The sequence below is a fragment of the Podarcis gaigeae genome (assembly GCF_964106915.1).
Source record: "Podarcis gaigeae genome assembly, chromosome: 6".
Classification (NCBI taxonomy): domain Eukaryota; kingdom Metazoa; phylum Chordata; class Lepidosauria; order Squamata; family Lacertidae; genus Podarcis; species Podarcis gaigeae.
The window spans coordinates 62618163-62641481 of NC_139682.1; the positions used below are offsets into that span (position 1 = coordinate 62618163).

Sequence of the window (23319 nt, forward strand, 5' to 3'; positions counted from 1 at the left end):
TACCCCATTGGCTTTCTACTTCTCACCCTGTGCACAGCCAATTATGTTCTAAAAGGGGTCCAACTTGTTCTCGCCCTGACAGCTCCCCATTGCTCAATATGCCCTTCGAGTAAAGACAGCATTCCCGCTCTAGCAAGGCTTCCTTCCTGGGCAGAGAAGCTCCTGGCAGCAGCTCCCGTGCATTGCCAAGCAAACAAAGTGTCCTTGGGGCATTTTATTCAAGCTATGCCATGACGATGCTTATTCCTTGGAAATCCAGTGAGGTCATAGCCGCTGGAAATGTCCAGCAACAACTTGGTTACGGATTATTTATTTACCATCAAGCTGTAGTTATTGATTTCAGGATTTTGCATGAGCCAGGGTTACTGTGGGCAATGTGAGAATGGAGGGGAAAGTGTAATAAATTCCTATGTTTTCCTGACTTCTGTTTCTTGTGAACTGCAGGGCTACTGGGCAGGGATTGGGCTGCTTCCATGCCTAGGACACTGCAGGAAAGATACAAATGCTAATAACCAGTAGTGTGGTAACTGGACAGTGTAGTGTACTGGTTAGAGTGTTGGGTTAGGACCTGGGAGAACAGGGTTTGAATCCTCACTGAGCCTTGAAGCTCACTTACTGAGTGACTTTCGGCCAGCCCCTGCTAGCCCACCTCACAGGGTGGTAAAATGGGGAGAGTGAGAGTTTTGTACACCAGTTTGAGCTCCTTGGAGGAAAAGATAGGTTATAAATATAAGAATAAATAAATAATTGCATGGCATAGTGTAACTTTACTTTTTTATTATTAAAATAAATAGAATAACCACCCTGGGTTGCTTCACCCTGGGTTGCTTTGTGAGGCTGAGATGTAAAAATAAATAAAAATAACGGTGCTGTTGAAAATATTTTGTATTGGTTGAATTTGAAAAAATTTGATATTGCAACCTAGACACTAAAAAAGAATAGAGCAAACCCCAACATTGGAGGGCGGGGTGGCCTATATTTAATTTCCTCTCTGGGACCCTGCAGAAAATATCCATGCTTTCTTCTTTTGTATGGACGTGTTTATATAGGAGTGGAGCACAAGGCTTTTACGCTGCCGTGACGTGTCTAAAAGAGGGAAACTGTGCGGTTGGGGCAAAGCTGTAGAGTCAACAACAGGAAGGATGCAGTACGGTGACTGCAACACGGGATATAGTCGAGAACTCATGGCGTGGAAGAAACTGGGCTGGCAGCAATTGCATCAGTAAGGAGGGGTTTTTTTTGCAGGTAGGTGGGGAGGAATAACCCATGAAACAGGAAGAGAAACAGACAGAACTCATTGTCCCCAGTAAAGAAAATAAATAACAGCTCCCTTGTACTCTGTAGGTATCTAATACGTCAAGACTTCAAGAGTGAGCTTTCAGAGACGCATCTTGCTTCAAAACCAAGTTGCACCTTTGCATCTTGTATATTTAATACCACTTTTCTGTTAGTCAAATAGTTCGTTTCTAATTGCTTGCTCGATTTATTAGGCAAGCCAGGACATAACCTAAGAAAGGGGTCGCCCAAATAGCATGGAAACTTCACATACATTTCCTCAGACATGATTTTCTTCTAGCAGTTTCTCTCTACCCCAACCCCCCGCAAGCGTCATTTCTCACAGAACAAAAGAGGGTTTCCAGGCCTCATGAAGAAGGGAGCTGTTGCTGCTGCTTCCACCAGTGCACACTGCTCTCAGGGAAAACCCACACTAGTTGAAAAATTTCCTTCTGCAAAATGACAGGCCTGCAGTTTACTGACTGTGGAAATCTAAGATCGATGAAGGAAAGAAGATAGCAAGTTCCTGTTGGCCAGAATGGATAGTGTGATCAACAGCCCATCTGGGACATCCTATTTCTTTTTAGCCCTCCCACACTGGCTGTCCATTTCTCTGGTAAACTGTCTAAGAATACCAAGGTTGCAGATTTTTGGGGGGTGATTTTTTTTCTTAAAAATGTTGAGGGGTACTCTCATTTTCCTACTCATATTGAAATACTGCCCCTCAATGAGGCCAAACTTAGAGTCACAAAATGCTCAGGGGTATGCGGACCCCTGTGTCCCCCCAGAAAAAAAGCACTGGTTGCAGGTTTGATCCCCATTTGGGACAGCTGCATATTCCTGCATTGCAGGAAGTTGGACTAGATGAGCCTCAGGATTCCTTCCGACTCTACAATAGTATGGTTCTATGATTCTAAGAAATGGAGCCTTCCCATTAACATCTACACAGCAGCATACAGATGTGTGTGTGTGTGTGTGTGTGTGTGTGTGTGAATGAATAAATATGAACTCTTGTTCACCTCTGTACAGTACAAGACACTTCTGAAGACTCTCATGCCAGTGTTTGATCTACAAATCTAAAATATGTTTCATGCTTTTTATAGGTATCTAGGAATGCAACAATTGCTTGCTCAAATGCTTCTGGAAACAGAACAGGCGTGAAGTCTGAATGAATTTGGCTCACAATGAAAATAGGAAAAAGAAACACTGGTTTGCGGTCATCACTGTTACTAAACTGGTTTCCATTATCGGCTCCTCTGCCAACGTGACGGTTATGTACAGTCATACCTTAGGATGAATACGCTTCGGGTTAAGCATTTTCGGGTTGCGCTCTGTGGCGACCCAGAAGTAACGGAGTGCATTACTTCCGGGTTTCGCCGCACATGCATGCGCAGACAGTTAAAACGATGTCATGCGCATGCGCAGAAGCGCCAAAATGTGACCCACGCACGCGCAGACGTGCGGACACGGGTTACGTTTGTTTCGGGATGCGAACGGGCTCCGGAACGGATCCCGTTCGCATCCCGAGGTACCACTGTACTAAGCTTGGATCCTAGAACAATAGGCAAGTAGGATCCTAGAATGCATCAACTGATTGGCCTGCAGGAAAAGACCAATCAGGCTCCAGGAGGGAAGCAGAATCAGCCAATCAGCCAGGACTCATTGTGTAAATAATGTATATAAAAGCCTGAGGTTTGGGGGGCAATTGATTCACTTTTTTACAAGCTGCAATAAAGAGCATGAAATCACTACAGGACTCCGAGTGTATTTCAGTGACATTCCCTCTTGGAGCAGATAGTGCTTTGGGGGGCACAGTTTAATGGGGGCATGAAGCAAGGCTTAAAGATTCAAGCCATAGTTTCCTCATCCCTGAATTAGCCTGATTCACAAAAGCCCTGAAGAATATAATATGATGTACCAGATCCTCTTGGCCATGGTGATTAAGGTTTGGGCAGCTTGATGTTCTAGTTTCTATTTTTAACTCTTATGTTGAGCAGTCCACAAAAGTGGGAGATGGCTGGGTTGTATCCGTATGTGCTGTGTTGTGACTTGCTAGTTAGCATGAGAAGGGGCTAAGTCCACAGAGCTGTATTGCTGATAGGCAGCTGGTCAAACCACAGAAATACAACTGGCAGAGAGGGCTCTGTGTGATGTCATTTCCCCTCCTCTCCTAGAATGGAAGGAGCATATAGTACTTCCTGTTCCCCTCTCTCTTCCTTTGACCAGCATTGGATACAGACATGCCTCCGCCTGCTCCAGTTTTAGGCCCATGCCTAAAGCTGGTTATACTGTAAATATAAGTATTTTGACTGCGTAGTTTTTACTGCTGCCATTGTTGTGAACCAATGTATAATTGTAAAGTAAGTTTAAAAATAAGATTTACTTACTTTATAAGTTGTTGCCTGATTCTTTGTTAAGCGGGGTAAGAAGGGGGGAAACCAGCTTACTTCATTAGCTGGACTTGCTCAAAGCAAGGCTTTACAGCCTAATTCCTTTTAATTCTGCTGCCAGCGAGGATGGAATTTTGAAACTCTGTTCAACCCACACACGTGGGAGCCTGGAGGGATAAGTTGCAATTAATATATCCTCTCCTACCCGTTGAAACCCATGCCATAATTGACACATTGCTAGTGAATAAGTATGTTGACATGCTTTTGTTTTTAGGAGGCCACAGTGGAGCTAGAGGTCTAGTGCTCTTTTCATACATTGAAACTGGTACGAACTGATCCAGTTTAGTAAGAATATACTTCTAACTATGGTCCACCTAAAAGCTTCCCAAGTTCCTGGCTGAGTGCCTTTAGCACACACCAGGATGGCGCAACCCGGAAGGAAAGTTATCCTCTTGCTCAGGATCATTGCATCTTTCTGCTGCCTGTAAATAAGCCTGCAATTCCACCAATCTGCAGTGCCAAAAGTGCAAGGGCCACTAGGAACGAGCCAAGTCGCTTTGGTGACACGGAGCAACGACACGGATGAGAATGCGTTTGCCCACCTGCTGAACTGATGTGTGTCTGTTTTATTTCTAAAATATAGCAACTGTTTCACCATGAATTCAGTGTACACAGCAAAAAACAACAACCCACCAACCCTAAATGGCAGATAGTCATAAAGATGCTAAAATCAATCAATCAATCAATCAATCAATCAATCAATCATAATACAGCAGAATGGCATATCATATTTCACAGTCAGAGCCCTTTCACTACTACAAATCAACCACAGTTAGGCATCATACCTGAGATTTGCTGAAGGGGCAACTTCCAAGCTTGGTCGCTCACTCTAATTTTTGGAAATGAAGCACAGGATGTGAACACCAGACGACTTTTCTTCCCCATCTTTGAAACTCAAAACAGATGCCTTTAGCCTATGGGAATAGAGGGTATATTATACAGGGCTGCTATGCACTCCGCAGTTCTACAGGAGTGCAGAAGAAGTGTTTTTGTTTTTTCTTCTTTTATATCCTGCCTTTCCTCCAAGGAGTTTAGGAAAGTGTACATGGTTCCCCACAACCTTATATTCACAATAACCCTGCAAGGTAGGTCAGGCTGAGAGATAGTGATTTGTTGAAGGTCACCCTTCAACAAGGGTTGATGGAATTTGGCTTTATGGAATTTGAATGCTGGATCTGCTTGGTTTCTGTTTCGACACTCGAATTCTGCACCACACCGCAGGCTGATAAATCTCAACTTGCATTTAAAACTGAAACAAAACCCTAGCCCTGATGGCTAGGAAGATAAGATATGCTTGGAAGTGTGTAAACAGAGGTGGCTGAACAAGAGCCCCAGGAGCTGGGGTAGGGCTTCAGTGCCATGAACAGCTCCTTGTCTGTTCTGCAACTAGAAAAACCAGAATAAGTTATGCACAACAGTCAAAATTGTAGAATAAGTTCTGAAAAATAAGACAAACAATGCAAATTCTGAACTTGCATAATTTATACGGATAAGAGAAACCTAATGTTCTTGGTGCAACATTTGGATTGCCCATTAATAGAATTCTACATGTTTTTGGACAGGGGAACTATCCTTGGAATTGCTGATGGCTTCACCTTTCCTGAGTTAGAAGTAAGAGGAACACCAGAAAGCATGAGATTTATTATCACAGCATATTTGTTTTACTCAAAACACACACAATTTGCATAAATTTCAAGAGCATTTTGAGACTCTTCCCATGGAGTGGATGCAAACAACTTCCCAAAATAGCTTGGAAAACCAGTTTAGTTTTCTCTCTCTCTCTCTCTCTCTCTCTCTCTCTCTCTCTCTCTCTCTCTCTTTCTTTCTTTCATGTCTATACCGCCTTTCATCCAAGGATCCCAGGGCAGTTTACATTATAAAAGCACAAAAATACATAATCTAGTAACAAACAAACAATACTGTTCCCTCCCGAGCAATAGTTGGGGTTTTTTTTAGAAGCCCAGTTTATAAATGACAAGGAACTTTGCTCAATTTATTCTTGACATGGTTACTGTTCAAACAGCTTCCCTTACACAATTTACTATTTCCCCCTCCACCCCACCCCCAGAGCTCAAACAGATGGCTCTAGCTTTGACACGAAAGCTTTTTCACTTTTAATGCACCTCTTCTGTTAGTCTACCTAGCTTAATGAAGCATGTGTGATTCTTACGGTTATACAAAGGGTGGCATAAGCCATCTAAGGACTCAGGTTTTGTACCTGTGCATCCCCTCTTTTTCACTTCCCACAAAAAGTTGTAATCGCTAATCACTCTCTTAAAATTTCTTTCTGAAAATACATATACCTCTTCTCATATATATAAAATGTAACACCTCTGCCTGGCCTCAGTTTTGTAAATACATGGAGGTTTTCTCCCCCCATCAGGACTGCAAAGCCGTCAGTAAATTATCCAGACAAAATGACCTCAGCAAGCACTCCGCTTGCAGGGGGAATTGGTGTTTGCCCATACTTGAAACCACTAAGTCAAGTTGCTGGTCAATTGCTACTCTTCATTCAGCAAGTGCAGCTCTCATGGCTGTTTTGCTCTGGAGATGGCAGTTGTGCTAGTATAATTAGCGATAATGCCCATAATATAACAGGGGACGTCAACAGTTCCATTTCTGCCTCCTGCACCACTTTGAAATCCATTCCCGTCAACAGTCCCGATTCGACTGGGACACCCTGGAATGACAGAAGCTACCCTGGCTTTGGCTTGGATGTCCCATTTTTGGTGTTCAGCTCTTGCATGAGTCAGCTGGCTCCCATGTGAGTTCGGCACTAAAATATGTGTCTTTCACACTAAAGGCGGCACCCGAGCTGGAACCCATGGAGGGGGAGCTGCTGCTGGTGCCACCCCTGCTGAAGGAGGAGAAAAAAGCCAGTGAAGATGAGGATGATGAGCTGGAGGTGCCGGTGTGGTGCTTGCTGAGGGAGCTGCTGCCAGTCGGGCTGGGGTAGGGCAGCCCCAGCTGGCTCACACAGGAGCATGGTAGCAAAAGATGTGAGTCCCGATTTTGATTGGCAGAATGTTGGAGGGTACAGAAATCCCCACCAGTTTTGAACTTCTCCTCTGCTTTTTATTTCTTCTTGTCAAACTTATTCCCTAGAGGCCTTGCATGTATTTACGCAACTTTCCTCTTATAGTAGCTCCACCATTTCCAGGCTCAGTTCAAAAGGCTGCTTAAACTGCTTGGACCCACAATACTTCTGTTGGTGGCAAGGGAAAAAATAGGTATAAAAAGGAGAATTCCTGGATGCTAAGATCTTAGTTTGGGGCAAGTAATCTTTGGTGAGAGAATCATAACATAAGCAATAAAGTAAAGCATGGAAATATAGGTAGTTAGTCCTTTAAAATATGCCATTGTGAGTTCCAAAACTTCCCTCTTCCCTTAGCATAAAAAAAAAAAAATCACACATTTGGTAAGTTTAAAATGGTTTACTTACAAACTCTCCAAAGGTCAGATTCATTTGCTTTTCCATACAGCATTCATAAAAAGTCGCACAGGCAGTAAAACTTGGCCTAGTTACAGTGGTGAAAGTTCCTAAATTATTGATATAGGAACACCTGAATGGCTTGTGAAAGTCATGCAGCTAAGCTGGAGCAACCTGTTTAGCCTCTTCACCCATTGAGCTTCTAAGGGAGACTGGAGGGGAACAGTGGCTTGATTACCTAGTCCCTCCCAAGGTGAGCTAAGCCTGGCAGGACAGCTTATTCAATTGTCTTGAGTTCTTCGTGCACTAATTAGACTTAAGCAGGTTAGTTATGAGGTTGCTTATCCTGCAATTGAAAGGGCCAAGTCCTCTCCATATTATTGCATGCCCATTTAGAATCTCAGTCTCCGAAATCCTTCTCAGTGTCCCACTGCCACTTTCAGAGGAGCCCATTTTGCACAGTTGAATGTTCAGAAAGGTGTCCTCTGTTGTGGTACCCAGGATGTGAAACTCCCTGCTGCAGGTGATTGATCATTTCCCTCCCTGTTTATGTTTTGATGACAGCTAAAGACGCCTCTGTTCTGACAAGTCTTTCAGCCAGGTGAGTCTTCTTTGAATTTATAGCTCCTGCTTCCCCAATTTTCTTTGCTGCTCCCTTTGTGTGGGTTAAGTTTTGAGTTAAATTTTGATATTTGTGGCCTTGGGCACTGCAATTTGAAATAGAAAGGCAAGATAGGAACATATGAATGAGCAAGTTGCAGAAAGCAGCATTGCTCCCGTGAGAAAGAATCTTGGCTTGGAACATCCGAGAGTCAAGGTTGGGTTGTTTCTTTATGCCTTCATTGCATTAGCACATGTCCATGATTGGTCCCCCCATGGATATAACCTGCATAGTTGGCATCCCACTACCATCCCAGCATGATCCAGCTCCGCTCTGCACTGTGAATACCTGCACTGTAAACTCTGGGCCAAACAAAACATTGCACCCAAATGCATGTCTATTTTTTTAATAGGAAAAGCAGCTTTCGGAGGGGGGGATTTAGCGTGCAAAAGCAGTGTAGGGCCTTTAACCCTTTCCTTGCCCACCACAACTTCTCTCCAGCCTCTTCCATCCCCCACCATTGATGGGATTCCACACTTTTGCAGATATGTTTTTAGAACTCCATTGGAGGAGAACAGCTTATGGGGGGGGGGGGTTGGATTTCAGAATAAAAGCAGCTGACTAAGGTAATATTAACCTCGGCAACCCACACCCACCAACAGGCTACTTCCCCGCTTCAAATCACTCCCTTTGCCAAGCAGCTGTTGGGAGTTTCGCTGTGCACATTTCTGTATAAAGTGTCGTTTGGCCCGGAATCTGAATAACTGGATGAAACCTCCCCTCAATTATATTACATTACATAAGGCATGCTCCAATTTCCTCCAGTTGTATTGTTATTTATAGGTGTTGCATTGCATGACAAGGAAATAAGACGGGTCTGCAGAAACTGAGTAGTTAAGACTGCTTTGATTGTCAACTCTTTTTTTTTTTGTCAGAAGCTTCGATTGAGCCATTTTGGTGGCTTATCTGGTTAGGAGAATCTGGAACTTCTGATTCCCATGTAGACTCTGTTCTTCGGGTAAATGAAAGACTTCAGCTTCTCCTGTCATGCAAACACATACCACCCATATTCTTCACTCCTCCATATACTCTCAGTTGGACCGTTAAGGAAGTCATTCTCTGCGGTTTGCCAGGAAAGTGTCAATGGCTTTCGCTTTGGCATGGGCATCATTAAGGGAAATGAGAGAACAAGCACTACCATCCTGATGGTTTGGATCACATCTGATTTCACATAAGGTGTTTTTTTATTATAAAAAAAACTAACCACTACAAATGCACCTGCACTGCTTTGAGGCAATTTAATATTGAATATATCTGAGATCAGGGCTCTTGAAATTTGCCCTGCTTTGCTGAAATTCATCTCTTTTGGATTCTAAAATCTGAAATAGTACTTTGGATCTCATTTAAACTATTCTATGTTGGTTGATGTGGGGTAGCAGAACTTGGTATACCAGAACAAGCCACATCACAAGAGATATCTGTGATAAAGAAGAGTTCACTCACTGCTTACTCAGACCAGAGTTGTTGCACCCGGACTCAGCTCCTACGCTTCCTGTAAGCTGTTTTTACGTGTGGCAAAAGAATCAGGGGAGGACATTCTGACATGGCCCCCTTCACGAGCCAAAAACACAGAAATTTGTGGCTTATGGGTTGCCGTCTCTAGGTGCAAGGACATGGAGTGGCTTTCTGAGACTTTGGGTGGCTTTCAGAACCACAGGATGGGCAAGTAGAAGCTGCTAGAGTGTGGCCACTTATGTTTTGCCAAAAAAGAGGTGTGTGTGGAAAAGAAGCTCATGACTGCACCACCACATGATGAATGCAGCACATATCCAAGCGAAAATATTACCTGAAAAGCCCAACTTGGATAGACTCCACCAACCGATAAACCAGAAACACCCTTTGTGAAGGATATCCTGAGAAGCAAACGACAACATCCAAGGCAAACTAGTTGCTTCATGATGCCAAGGAGTCCAAAGATCGTAAGTGACCTTTGGTTCAGGTCAAGGATCCATCTAGTCTCCACTAGTGGCCAGCAAGATAACCTCTGGAAAATCTATAGAGAATGTAAGCCTAAGGTTGCTGGTATTCAGAGACAGACTGCCTAGGGACAGGGAGCATTTAGAAATTAGATTTATCCCCCAGAAACCAGCAGCCAAGGCTGATCAAACTATATTTTGCTGCCTGAAGGAAAGGAATAGACAGCAACTTCTCCGCAACCTGGAAACTAACCAGATTGGCAGCTGAACATTACCTCACTAATGGCAATGGGGCAGAGCCCTCCACAGCACATGAGGGCAGCAGATCAGCCTTAAGGCATACAGAGTGACTGCTAAAGTAGCACAGTCTAAGAGTTAATGCATATGTGATTTTCTGCGCCCTTTCCAGCTCCTACCATACCTCATTTGCGATTGGCTGATTGGTATTGCGCACCATATTTATGGAGCCAAATGAGCTCCATAAAAAGGGAGTTCCAGCCAGGAGCCTGGCAAATTATGAAAGTAAAGTTTAAAGCACAAAGGTCCATATGGGGAAGAAACATCCTTTGCAGTTTCTTGGCAGGTGATCTGAAGTACTTTTAGTGACAGCTGCCAGATGGAAACCAATGTGCGGCTATGAATTCACGCTGGACGTAAGCTTGTTGGAAAGCTCTCGGACTCCTCTCCTGGTGAGGCTAAGGGGGGAAGTTTTGTTTTCGGACATTACTGCCGCATAACCAGGATCTCCTCAGGTTTACCCACAGAAACATTTAAGCCTGTGGAGTGCCTCCTTGTTATATAAGATAAAACTTTATTCGCATTAGCCAATGGCCATAGCAACAGTAAAACATTACAATATATGCAGAAAAGGAAATTTGATATACCGGTAAGAGCACAATTTAAAGTCCTGAATCAGCTGTCAGTTAGTGGCCCTCATTCTGATTACCCCTGCTATGAACCTAGCAACCTTTGCTGTTATCTGTTCATTTTGATCTGATAGAAGAAAGGACATTGTGGCAGTGGCTGAGAGCCCTGGGATGGTTAGTACGAGTGGAGCGCCTCATTAAGTATTTAAAACACCACCCATACCAGCTACTTCTTCATTCCCTTTTTCCTTGCTTCGGATGCACAACTTACCTCCGAGAGTCTGCCTCCCTAGTTGCTTCCTTCCTCAGCCCAGCTCCAATACACCAGTACTTGGCTGGCACAAAGTGTTATGGGAGAAGGCCTGAGGGGGCATAAGCTGCCGACAGAGGAGACTTCTGTCTGCCACGCCTCCCCTTTTGCTGTTAAATTCAGACCCATCCCTGCTTGCTTTCTGTATCTGGGTACACACTTGCTTTTACTCCGCATCCAGAGTGTTCCCACCACAATCAGTCTCCATGGGTGTAGCCAGGGGGCAGGGGGGCAGCTGCCCTCCTCCGCCAATCAAGTAAATAAATAAAATTGCTTAACTAAAAGTAGAAATAACCAGAATATTTCAAACTGAAATGCTCCCTGCGGTCACTTGGATGAGAATGTGGTGCATTCTAGCAACGCAACTGGCAACCTGACGGGAGCAATAGAGAGAGCTAGACAGAGTGTGATGACAGGTGGGTGTCCCCCCCCCCAGCATAAATCCTAGCTACACCTATGTCAGTCACTATCATCAGCCTGGATAGCTCACTTAGTTAGAGCATGGTGCTGATAACGCCAAGGTTGCAAGTTTGGTCCACGTATGGGACAGCTGTGTATTTCTGTATTGCTGGGCCGGATAATCCTCTGGGTCCCTTCCAACTCTACAATTCTATCTGTTGTTTCTGATGAAAATACTGCTTTTTTTACAAATTTACCCTCCAAAACCAGCTTCAATCCGTACTGAGAAAAAGAACAACCTTGTCTGCATTTCAAGCCGGTCATGTGTAGTACACAGCCGATGAAACCGAGCCAGATCTGTGTTTACACACCCAGGTTTAATTTGGTCCTAAGGGTGAGGTTTTAATGTACATTGGGCTGGCTGACCTAGCCTGCCTTTCTCCCACAGCACTTTCCAGAATCTATTTCTGGCTCACACCTACAACCGTTTTTGATATGCTGGCACAGTGCCTCTCAGAATGCGCAGAGTTCTTTTTCCTAAAGGTGAAATATGAGGGGTTTTTGGGGTTTTTTTTAAGGGCCAAAGGGTACCATGGTGCTGCAGAGTGTGAATAAAATGCTCCCTTGCCTGTCTGGAGGGTAAACAGGCGTGTTTGGGGATCTGGCGTCCTGGATCAGCTTGCTTGCTTACACAAGAGAAGCACATTGTGCTGACTGAGAACAAATGACCTGAAATGTGGCATCAGGCTGTCAGAAAAAGCTAAGGCGCTACTCTGGGTGGATGGGCAAGGCAATTGGGATACAGTCGTACCTCGGAAGTCAAATGGAATCCGTTCCGGAAGTCCGTTCGATTTCCAAAACATTTGAAAACCAAGGCGCGGCTCCTGCAGCCCATCGGAAGCCATGGAAGCCCTATCGGACGTTCGGGTTCCAAAGAATGTTTGCAAACCATAACACTCACTTCCGGGTTTGCGGTATTCAGGAGCCAAAACGTTTGAGTCACAAGGCGTTCGACTTCTGAGGTACTTACACACACACCCACACACACCAATCCACCCTGATACATGCTGCAACAGTCTATGCAGGTCCATTCAGAGCACAAAGTTTTCACAAAATAATTGCAGCGGGTTGGACTAGATGACCCTCAGGGTCCCTTCCAACTCTAGGATTCTGTTATATATCATTTATTTATTTATTTGTTTATTTACTTCATTCATTCATTCATTCATTCATGTAAACAATTAATTGCAATAGTACCCACACATACCCTCCAACACTTTGAAGCCAAAATCCGGGATGCCATCTTCCCAGACAACATCTTCCCTCCCCCCCCCCTTCCGTGAGAGCATGGCAGCCATGATCTCACATGATTTTGCCTTGTGGTTCCCCCCCAAAAAAGCACTTTGGGAGAGCATGGTGCCCCAAAATGTGCATTTTGGGTCACCGTGCGAGATTGTGGAGGGGACATCATGCGCTCATGATTCCCCCCCAATTGTCCCATTTTTTCCAGGACACTTGCAGAATATGCCCACATGGTTTACAATGATACAGTACCAAAAAATTTAAAAAACGGAGGGGGGGGGATATTAAATTGCCTGCTGAAATAAAACTCTTCAGTAGGTTCTGGAAGTTAAGTGGAGAAGGAGGCCTGTCTGACTTGAATTGGAAGGGAGTCCTGAAAAACTGGGCCCATAATATTAAAAAGGATGGCTTCTGGTGGAATCGAACCATGGAGGACCACTAACAGTGACTCCCCCAAAGACACGTGTGGGGATGCACACACCTGAGATGGGCAAACAGGTGCTGTAGTCTTGTGTGGAGCCTTGCTTCCAAAGAATCATCCTATTTTGCTCCTGGCTATTGGCAAAAGCACCATCCAGTAGGACCAAAAGAGCTTGTAATTGTGGCCCCAAAGTTTAAGACAGAATTGGTCATGCCAAGGAGAACAGAAGGATTCATTTCAGCTTCTGCCATGTCACACTTTTTTTACTTTAGAACTCCTTTGTATTGCTACTCCAGCTCTATCGAGTGTAGGAGTGGCTTGAAGCAGATTCCCACATCAAGGCTGCAATCTCAGCAACCTCGGAGGCCCTTGTTTTGGAAAATGCTTTTCTCCTTTTGGAAGAGGGCCCCAGTAGAAAGGCAAACTCTGTGACTGTCAGAGGTCTCTTTTGCACTTCAGCCAAGTGAGAAGAGAAGGGAGTTACCCTCCAGCTGAAAATACTCCCAGGAAAACAAACATTTTTCCAAGCTCTGCAGCGTATTTTCTCATGCCCTGGTGTCAGGGGCTGTTCTCACCTAGAACGAGCGAGAGGGAAGACATTTGTTTGGTGGCTAGCTTTAAAGAAGATTTAGCACAATAAGTGATTACAGATGGTCTCGTTCTGACTGCTTGCCCGCTGGATAAACCTGATGCTGCGCAAGAGACAATCGTTGCTGGGATTTAGCAGAGATCCAACAAATTAAGCAAGCTTAATTCAGGCTATCTTCAAACAATGCCTCCACCTGTTTTACTGCTGCCTTACCATCTGCTGATCCTTTCTACCTGCTGCAAGAGCAGCTTTCCCAGGCATCAGGCTTGACGATGTGTCACATCACATCTTGTCACAAAATACGGCATCATCGTAGTCTGAGCTAACTTAGCGAGATCAAAAGTTGAAGTGTGGCCCTCAGTTTGCAGATATGTGTTTTGCCCTAGGAGAAGCAACTGCCTTATTGTCACTGAACAGCAGCAAGAGGAGGGTGGGATGACGGCATTCACCCGGCCTCCCCAAAACCGAGTTGTTGCTGCTTATTGGGAAGGAAAGGGGGGCAATGGAGCAGGGAGGTTGCTGCCAGCACACTGGCAGCAGCCCTGGACTGGCACCATGCCAACCGTGGCCCTCTCCTTCCCATTAAGCAGCGGCGACTCAGCTGTCAGGAGGTCAGGTTAAGTGCCATTGCCCCACTATGCCACCCACTTCTGGATCTGAAGACATTCCTCTAGCAAAATATGCCTTTGTGGTGTAATGGTTAGCATGTTGGACTAGGACCTGGGAGACTGTGAAGTTCGCTGGGTGACTTTGTGCCAGTCACTGTCTCTCAGCCTAATGTACCTCTCAGGGTTGTTGAGAGGAAGAGAACCATGCACACCGCCTTGAGCTCCTTGGAAGATAGGTATAGGTAAAGGGACCCCTGACCACTAGGTCCAGTCGTGACCGACTCTGGGGTTGGGATGCTCATCTTGCTTTATTGGCCGAGGGAGCCGGCGTACAGCTTCCGGGTCATGTGGCCAGCATGACTAAGCCGCTTCTGGCGAACCAGAGCAGCGCATAGAAACGCCGTTTACCTTCCCGCCAGAGTGGTACCTATTTATCTACTTGCACTGTGACGTGCTTTCAAACTGCTAGGTTGGCAGGAGCAGGGACCAAGCAACGGGAGCTCACCCCATCACAGGGATTCGAACCACCGACCTTCTGATCGGCAAGTCCTAGGCTCTGTGGTTTAACCCACAGCACCACCCGCGTCCCTCCTTGGAAGATAAAGGCAGTATATAAATGTAATAAATAATGATCAAACGAAGTGGGATAGCATTAGGCAGGGATGGGAACCTGTGGCCCTTCAAATGTTTCTGGATCCCAACTCCCATCAACCCCAGTCGACATGGACTGATATGATGTGGACAGTATTTTTGTTGGGATTATTGTTTCTCCAGTTTTTGCAGTTGTGATATTATGGCGGTGGATTCCCTGAAACAGGAAATCAAGTCTCGCTAGCAACACTCTGGCCAGTGATGGCGAACTTGTGCTTTCCCACAGTTGTTGTTGGACTCTCAACTCTCATCAGCCCCTGCCAGGATGGGCAGTGATCAGGGATGATGGGAGTTGTAGTCCCTTGGAGGGCCCCAAGTTCCCTACCCTTGTTCCAAGGCCGCAGAAATATTCATAGAACTGAAAATACTCAAAACAGAGAGAAATGCTAGAACTGATTAGAATGTCTTGATAGTACAGCCTGTTCAACAGCAGAACAGGCTGCCTTATCAGAAGGGGGTAGACTCTCCTTTATTAGAGGTTTTATTATGAGGTAATCTGTTTCCTACATTGGCAGCGAACTGTGCTAAACGAACTTTGACTTTAAGTACCCATAACCTTCATGTAAAGTTCTGGCACAGGATGAACTGCTTTCTTCCTACCAGCAGCCCAGTGATACTAAGAAGACAGCTGAATTTGGTAACCAGTAATTTCAGGAGTTCCAATATCTGCACATCTCACTGACGCAGAAACCAGACGTGCTGCTTTATCTCCGCCGCTTGAGAAAACCCCTTCCATTTCCTCATCATACTTCCTGTCCAAATGCCCCAAATGCGGTCAAAAGATCTCACTCTAGATTTTGCCATTGGGACTTTGAAGAAAATTTGCGGGTAGTGAATCCTCCCTCTTAATAATTATTCCTTTATTCTTATTTATTCCATAATATCCTCTTTTTTTAATGCTTTCTTGTTCTTTGCCTTGTAATGTTTGCATGAAAGGTTGTATAGAAATAGCTTGAATGAAGAATGGCAAGAGTCTTTTTCTTTAAAGTTTCATTCCAGTCAAGCAGAACAATCACTCTCCCCTTGGTTTGTCTACTCCAAACACCCACCCCTGCAACTCTCAGCATTTCATGGCTGTTTAGAATGATCAGTCCTCACCGAGCTGGTTTGGAGATACTCCTCCAGAGTGGTTTTTTAAATGGACATCTGCAAACCTCCACTCCCCCTTGCCTTCAGCAGATGGCCTCATATTTTCAACTCCTTTGAAATCTCTTTTTTTTTAAGTTGACAAATATTTCAATGACTAAAAGTATTTGAGTACAGCTGAAGCATAGCAGAAGACGCAAAACTGACTGACCCAGTACTCTTATCAACCCTGCTTTGTACCTCTGTAATCTGCATTCTAGCTATAGAAGGAAGTTGGTTTCCTTCCTATAACTCCTCTGTGCTAATGTTCTTTGTCGTGGCCAAGGGGAGGAAATGCTAACTCATGGAGGTGAGCATACAGTATCAAGAACTTTGCACCTCCTCTAACATGTAGCTAAGGAATGCCAATGTCATTGGACAACCAGGGCTAAATCTGCAAGTAAAGGAGGGTTGCCCATAAATCACATCATTCGTTTGAGTTTCGATTAGTTATCAAGTTCCCACAGAAAAGGGTTTGTTGCAGAGTTACACAGGTCAATGAGCGGTATAAAACAAATCATTTAAAGAAAAATAGGTAGTAAACCTAATCATTCTTCCCTTCCAAGTGCCGGCCCTACCATTAGACAAAGTGAGACAAGGACAGATGCTGGACAGCAGCAGCAGCAGATGCTGGCTGTCCCTCCTAAAAGCCCTAACTATTTCCGTCTGAATATACTAGATGACCTGCTCTGCTTCCCCTACTCTGCAAACTAGACTCCTGCCTCAGGTGTACTAGAGGATGCAATCCCATCATCATTGCATTGCAGGGGATTGGACTAGACAAGACACCCCCCCCTGCCTCAGCCTCAGCTGATGTGGAAAGCAGAGCAATACATTTGGTACCACCTTGGCTGCAGGAGCTGCTGGAAGGAGGTGTACAAGGTGTCGTCCAACTGTCTTAGAGACTCCACCCCAGATTTGTGTAGCCTTTTCCTCTCCCAAAGATATCCCACAAGGCTTAGGATCAGAGTTTTCTTTTTCCTAGATAGGCTACTTTCCCAGGTTGACAAACCTCATCTGCCCCTCACTTCCCTCTACAGCATGTGCAGAAACCACCTAACTCACTGAGGGTTTGAGACCTATCAGCTACCCTCATGTGGTTTAGCTGGCCAGTAAAAGCCATTTCCCAGCCGCTGTTGCATACTGACAGCTTCTAGGAGCTGAGTGCAGGGTGGTGACCAAAGGTGGACAAACTACCCCAGAAGGAACATGACATGTCCCCCACGAGAAGTACACCCCAAAGTTGAAAGTAGAACTTAAATAAAAATAATTTCCTTTGCACACAAACTCTTGGATATCTAAAAACCTGTCTTACATGTAGTTTTGTCCCCCGTCCCCCCCAGGAAAGGTATTGAACAAAATGCACCCCTTTGTATTGTTTGCTAACAATCTTATGTGCTTCTCTCGGGCAGAAAATAGGATACCCATTTATATACCTAATCCTTTTTTCCAGGACCCAGCTTCTCAAAGCAACCCTTGTGACATTAATAGCTTGAGGGCTCAACCCTTCCTGTTTCGACAGAGGTACAAAGTTTCTCACCATATCTTCTGCCTCAGCTCTTACGTCAATAATTTACTGGAAAAAGAAGGGAGTGAGAAAATCGAGATGTTGACTGCGTTTTCAAAAGGAAGGCAGTACGAAAGGCTATGTGGCCCATTCCCTAATGCTGAGATGTGGGCGCTTGTCTACGCATGCCGAGTTGGGGAAATTCAACAAAAGAGGTATGGCTGGCCCAAGGCATTTTGTTATCTGAGACGAAACAACAAATAGTACCCCCGCCAACCATGTCAAGGTGGATAGTTAAGTACATAAGAAGAATCGGCTGAATCAGGCCTGTTCACCTGCACTCTGCTCACTTGCAATTCCAAGCAACTTGTATTCAAAGTCATACTGACTGTGATAGTGCTGGTGGAACATATTGGTCAACAGCCGTTGATATCTAAAGCAGCCACATAACGTATTTTCCAAGTGCCCTGGAAAAAACGGGCCATCCTGTTTTTTCTTGCAAGATCTCGGCAGCCATTTTGGGTGCCATGATCTTGCTGAAAAAAGTTTTTAGGCGCTGTGTAAGATCTTGCACCCCACAAAAGTGTGTTTTGGGAGGGGTAAGGGTGAGGCACGGGAAGTGCGTCCCGGAAGACACACATCCCAGTTTTGCATTGGAAGGTATGAAGCCAAGGCTGACCCAGTTATGAAGCAGAAAATCCCATAAATGTCTTTCATGGAGAACAAAAGTAATAAGTTAAATACCAAAGAACGTGCAGCCCTTTTGTGACACCACCTTACTCCCTAAACCTGCTCCTGAAAAAAGGGCTGTCTCCTCACCTGCTTGTTTCTTCCTGGAATGGCAAGGAATATGCACCTTTCCACTTGTTCTTCCTTGTTATTGGGGCACCCTTTGTGAATGCAGAGTCTGCACCTGCAAAGACTAACCCAAGGATTATTTGTATGTATGAAGCTCACTAGCACACTTTTCAAAACCTTGCTCCGTTTGGCTGTGCTATTCAGCAGCCTGCAGATCTTCTTCTTTACATTTGGGAAGGAGCCAAGATAGAGCCCTTCTGCACCAGAAGGTCTGCTCCCTCCTAGTAGATCCCATTTGTGGGGAGCAGCTGCACCTGGACGTACAAAGCAGTGGGCTAGAAAACCTCCTGGCTACAGGATGTGGATGAAGGCTCCAGCTTGCCATTTGCAAGCAGATCCACTTGCAGAGAGCATTGTTTGATGTGCTAGAGAAGATGGCTTCGTAGTGTTGTTGTTGTTTAAATTCCCATACTGCCCTTCATTCTACCAATAGGAATAGCCCAGAAGCCTGCACCCTAATTTGGGACACTACCGGATTGAGGAGTGTTCCATGACAACTTTTTGTGGATCACATCCCCCAGGAGAACCATGGGCATGGATGCTGGTTAAGACAAATTGAATCGTGACCCTCCATATAAGCATGCACTGAAAAGTTGGGTGAAATATCTCATTACCAGAAAGATAAAAACGGCAGATATATCACTTCCAAACTCCAGCAGAGCTAGGCTGCAGAACTGAAACCAGTTTTTTAAAAGCATGCAGAAATGTCTCCATTATTCCCCTCTTCCGATTTATTCCACCTCCTTTCCTCTACTTGCAAAGAAAATTCACACACACCATGTAACCATACTTCCTTATTACTCCTTAAAAATCTGCATTGCAATCACCTTTCCTTTGTGCTCTGTCTCTCATCCATTAAGCCTTGTAATGTTAATGCACATTTAACAGTACACAGTATACACAGTGCAATCCTACACATTTCTACTTCAACACAAATCTGACTGAGTTCTATGGGACTTGCTGCCAAGTCCGGCTATAGGATCACAGCCTAAATCAGCTATACCCACCTGCTTCCTTCTTCTATGGTTCTCAAAACCTGCCCTTTGCTCTAAATGCACACGTGCCCTATTTTTATTTTATTTTATTTTATTTTATTTATTTTGTTTCCTCTCTCCATTCATCTTGGGGTAATTAGAAGAGGTAGAACTTTATCCTGCAAAGGCAGTTATGGGTCTGGAAAACAGAAATGAGATGCCAGATGGAGGGCAGAAAGGAAGCAGACGGATTTGGTTAGAACGGATTTCCTAACATGGAATGCATCAGTGAATCGTGAGAACCTTCCAACAGCAGGTGAAAGCATAGCAGCGCCATTAAAAAAAAAAGTTTTCTCATTCCAGTCAATGATGTGGTAAAAACGGATGTTTCACATTTCTGTTCCAAACCAAATCAAAGCTGAGCACACTTACTAAGCCTTGCTGAACTGCACAGGGTTGACTTCTGAGTAAACATGCACAGAACTGCATTGTCTGGTTGCAATCCAATGCACTTACTTGGGAGAAAGCCTTATTCAATAATTACGTACTTCTCAACAGACATATATTGAATTGGGCTACACACACACACACACACACACACACACACACAAAGAGAGAGATAGAGAGAGAGAGAGAGAGAGAGAGGGGTGGGGTGGGGGTGGGGGAGAGGATTGAGTGTCTACCAGTTTGAAACCAACCAGGATAGCATTGTAGTTTCTCGGTACTTAGGATATTGCCCAGAAAGGCTGAAGTATTTATGCCTATAAATTAAAGGGAGGGGCTTTAAAACTGAGCATGCTCAATGGTCTCTATGAGCCATGATATTTTGAGAGCTGTTGGAAAAGGAGAAACAGAAAACTGGGAATTTGCTTTCTTCCGCCCCTAACATAGGGGTGGGGAACCTTTTTTTAAGAATTCCTCCCACCCCTTTTATTTTCACTGCTTAGTGGCTCCTTACCTTCCTCAAGCTAGCCAAAGGGCCCTCTGGTAGTTTTCAGCTGTTTTCTCTCAACTGGGTCTTGTGCAAACAGTCCAAAACATCTTCTGTGTTTCCTTCATTAACACTTCCCAGTGTACTAATGTAAGGCTGGATAAGAAACTACACACACACACACACACACACACACACACACACACACACACACACATGATTAGGCTGCATATATAGAAGAATATATCATTTGTGTGGGTTTTTAATCTCTGTAGTTTGAAAGTGTAAGCTTATGTATCTACGGTGCTGATTTTTAATATAGGACCCGAGGCGGAAATTAATATTTGGGAAGTGGGTATTGTGGCCTTGAAGAGGAAATAAAAAAACTAGTATGGAATAGAAAGCAACCAGATTATGGGGGGTGGGGACGGAAAAGAAAAGAAAAGAGAAAGAGTTTTGAGGCTGGCTCCTGGATCTACTGACTAGAGGCATATTAAAGTCATTGCATCCTTTATGTATGTATTCTTTCATTTGGAGGTTGCAAAGGAGGAAGGAGCACATGCAGCATCAAGCCTGCCTTGCTCCCCTGTCTCCAGTCTTGGAGATTTACAGAAAGGCACACTGCAGTGGTCAGGGCAGCGGACACGGCACATGCTCAGAGGCACCTTTTTATCACTTCATGAATTAGTCCTGACATTCAAAAGCGGATCCAGGAATTAAAACCTGGCACAAATAACAACCAGACATGACATTTCAGCACGTTTGAGTTGTTCTTGCCATGAATAGTCTTGCTCTCTGACAGGCCTCCAAATGACCACTTTAATACAGTGGTGTGGTTGCCACTTAAAAGGGAATTGTGTAAATTTAATGCATAAAACAATTGGAGTGAACCAGGTAGTTGTGACTTGTGACACTCTTTAAAAAAAAATGGGGGGGGGGGAATTCAATTGGTGTGACTGAAATTGTCACAACCGCGTGAGGAGCTAATTCACACAAACAATGTTCTACATGGAACCATCTCCTCGGATGCAGCTCCTTTTTGAAATGAACCGGGCCTAACAGCCGCCTCAGACCTCAAGGCCTCCATGAGGGATTTACTAACAAGAACAAAAGTCACGTTAGCTTGTTCTCAACATGGAAGCTGTAATGTTTGAAATGTGTTTTACTCTTGGTTTCACCTAGTCACATGGAAACGCTCTGTGCCTGCGTTAGGCACCTCATGGAATGGGTGCCTTCGAAAAACAATCACCTGTGACCTCCATGTGAGGTGATTAGATTCTGGCCAACAACAGTAATATCATTAGGAAGCAAATAGGAAGCAGGAAACTCCTCCCCTTTATAGGCCTTTCAATTGGAGAGGAGGACTCTTCAATGCTTCACTTGATTGTCAGTCAGACCAGAAGCTTTCCTCATTGGCCTGAATGCAAAAGGGATGGGAGAGGAGAATTCTTTTACACCAAGCCAACCTGCATATTTTGCCCTGAGATGACAGGTTTAAAAATGTCATTAACTTGCAAAATTATCTGTTGAAACCACGTGCATTTATGCATATAGATCCACACCAATCCCAGTTAACAGTGTGAAATGTGAAGAATGTAAATTAGGGAAGGGAAAGAAGAATGCGTACTTCATGATTATTTTGTCCCGTTTGATTCTTATTCTCCACTTCTCCTGCACCGAATGATTTAATAAAACATATTTTTCACACAGTTTGTGTAAAAAAAAAAAAAAAATTCCTTGGCATTACTAGTGAACTGTTGGGTTTTCATTCTGCTTCAGAGTGCTTGCTGGGAAGAATTAGGGAACGTGCTTTTGCCTTATCAGTCTTTTGAAGATCTGCTGACAGATCTTAAATAGCTGCTCTCATCCTGCTGCTGCCCCCCTCCCCGACCCCAGTGTATAGAACTATAATATTTGGTTTAGTGGTTAGAGCATTGGACTAGGACCTGGGAGGCCAGAGTTCGAAATCCTGCTCAGTCATGAAACTCGTTGGATGCCCTTGCACCAGTCACAGTCTCTCAGCCAGACCTACACCACAGGGTTGCTGTGAGGATAGAATGAGGAGGGAGAGAACCTTGAGCTCCTTGCAGGAAATATGGGGTAGAAAGGCGACAATTAAAGAAAAATGTTATTTGTACAATCAGGATTGGTTCATGCATGCATGTATTTAACTTATGGTGTTCACACAACCCTCCCCATGTGGCAAAACACTGGTGGAGGGGGGGCTGGGGGCTGCACTGGTGCCTTGCTGCTGGGTTGCCCCTCTACTGCCTACACATTCAAACAGTGTGGGAAACGGCTCTCTCCAGATACTGGTGTGTGCAGGTAAAACTCCTCCACCCAGAGTTGGACTCTGGCCCAATCGTGGCCCCTCATTGCTTGCAGCTCCACCCACATATACCAGTATCCAGGGGAGAGCCCTTTTACACACATTGCAAACATGCAAAGGTGTGGGGAGGTGGGGCAAGAGGAATTCTGCCAAGTGGGGCTGGCCTCTCTCACTGAGTGAAGCGGTACATGTTGTCCATGCTCCCTTTTATCAGGCAGCTGAAAAAGCTAATGGTATAGACTGAACTGCATTGGGTTGTCCCCAACATAGGGGTTATCCACACTTACCTTTTCTCTGCTCTTTTCAGGCATCTTGGGAGCCAACTCCTAGGGGCTGAGGTCCCTTGCCTGGCCTCCAAATAAAATATTTGAGGGGGTGCCCCCCCAAGTTGATGGGCACTGCCATTTAAATTGTGTGTATGTGCCACATTTTGTGATTATGCAGGGTGGGGTTGAACTCCCCTGCCCCCCAATATTTTATTCAAGTTGGCACCCTTGTCAGGCATGGTCCACCGGAGCAAGAAAGCTTGGGGAGGTGGGGGGGGGGGAGTGCAGAAATCTTCCTGGAAACAGCAGTGGAAAAGTTAAGTGTGGAGAAGCCCTCAGAGCAGACCTACGGCTACCAATGCCCTTTAGTCTGTGGAAGGTGTGGTCGCAGTGCTTTATCTTTGATGGCTCACTCTTCACACATGCAATACCTCACTTGGGGCAGCTGTCA

The 23319-nt window shown here is 44.8% G+C and overlaps 2 long non-coding RNA genes across 5 annotated transcripts in view; one reads left to right on the forward strand and one right to left on the reverse strand.

Annotated features, from left to right (window-relative positions):
- The window catches only part of LOC310846502, a 37182-nt gene extending 15067 nt beyond the window's left edge, over positions 1 to 22115 (reverse strand). Inside the window, exons 1-4 of one of the 4 annotated variants that reach the window (XR_014565354.1) lie at positions 21901 to 22115; positions 20301 to 20429; positions 18330 to 18423; positions 4511 to 4639 (exon numbers count right to left, since the gene is read on the reverse strand). This is a non-coding gene — a long non-coding RNA (uncharacterized lncRNA). Of the gene's footprint in view, positions 1 to 4510; positions 4640 to 18329; positions 18424 to 20300; positions 20430 to 21451; positions 21828 to 21900 lie in introns of those variants that run through there. The other 3 variants (XR_014565355.1, XR_014565356.1, XR_014565357.1) reach the window with 3 other exon arrangements.
- LOC310846514 lies at positions 7042 to 9003 on the forward strand. Its single transcript, XR_014565371.1, has 2 exons — positions 7042 to 7756; positions 8692 to 9003. It is a non-coding gene; the product is annotated as an uncharacterized lncRNA (long non-coding RNA).
- Positions 22116 to 23319: the final 1204 nt, after the last annotated feature.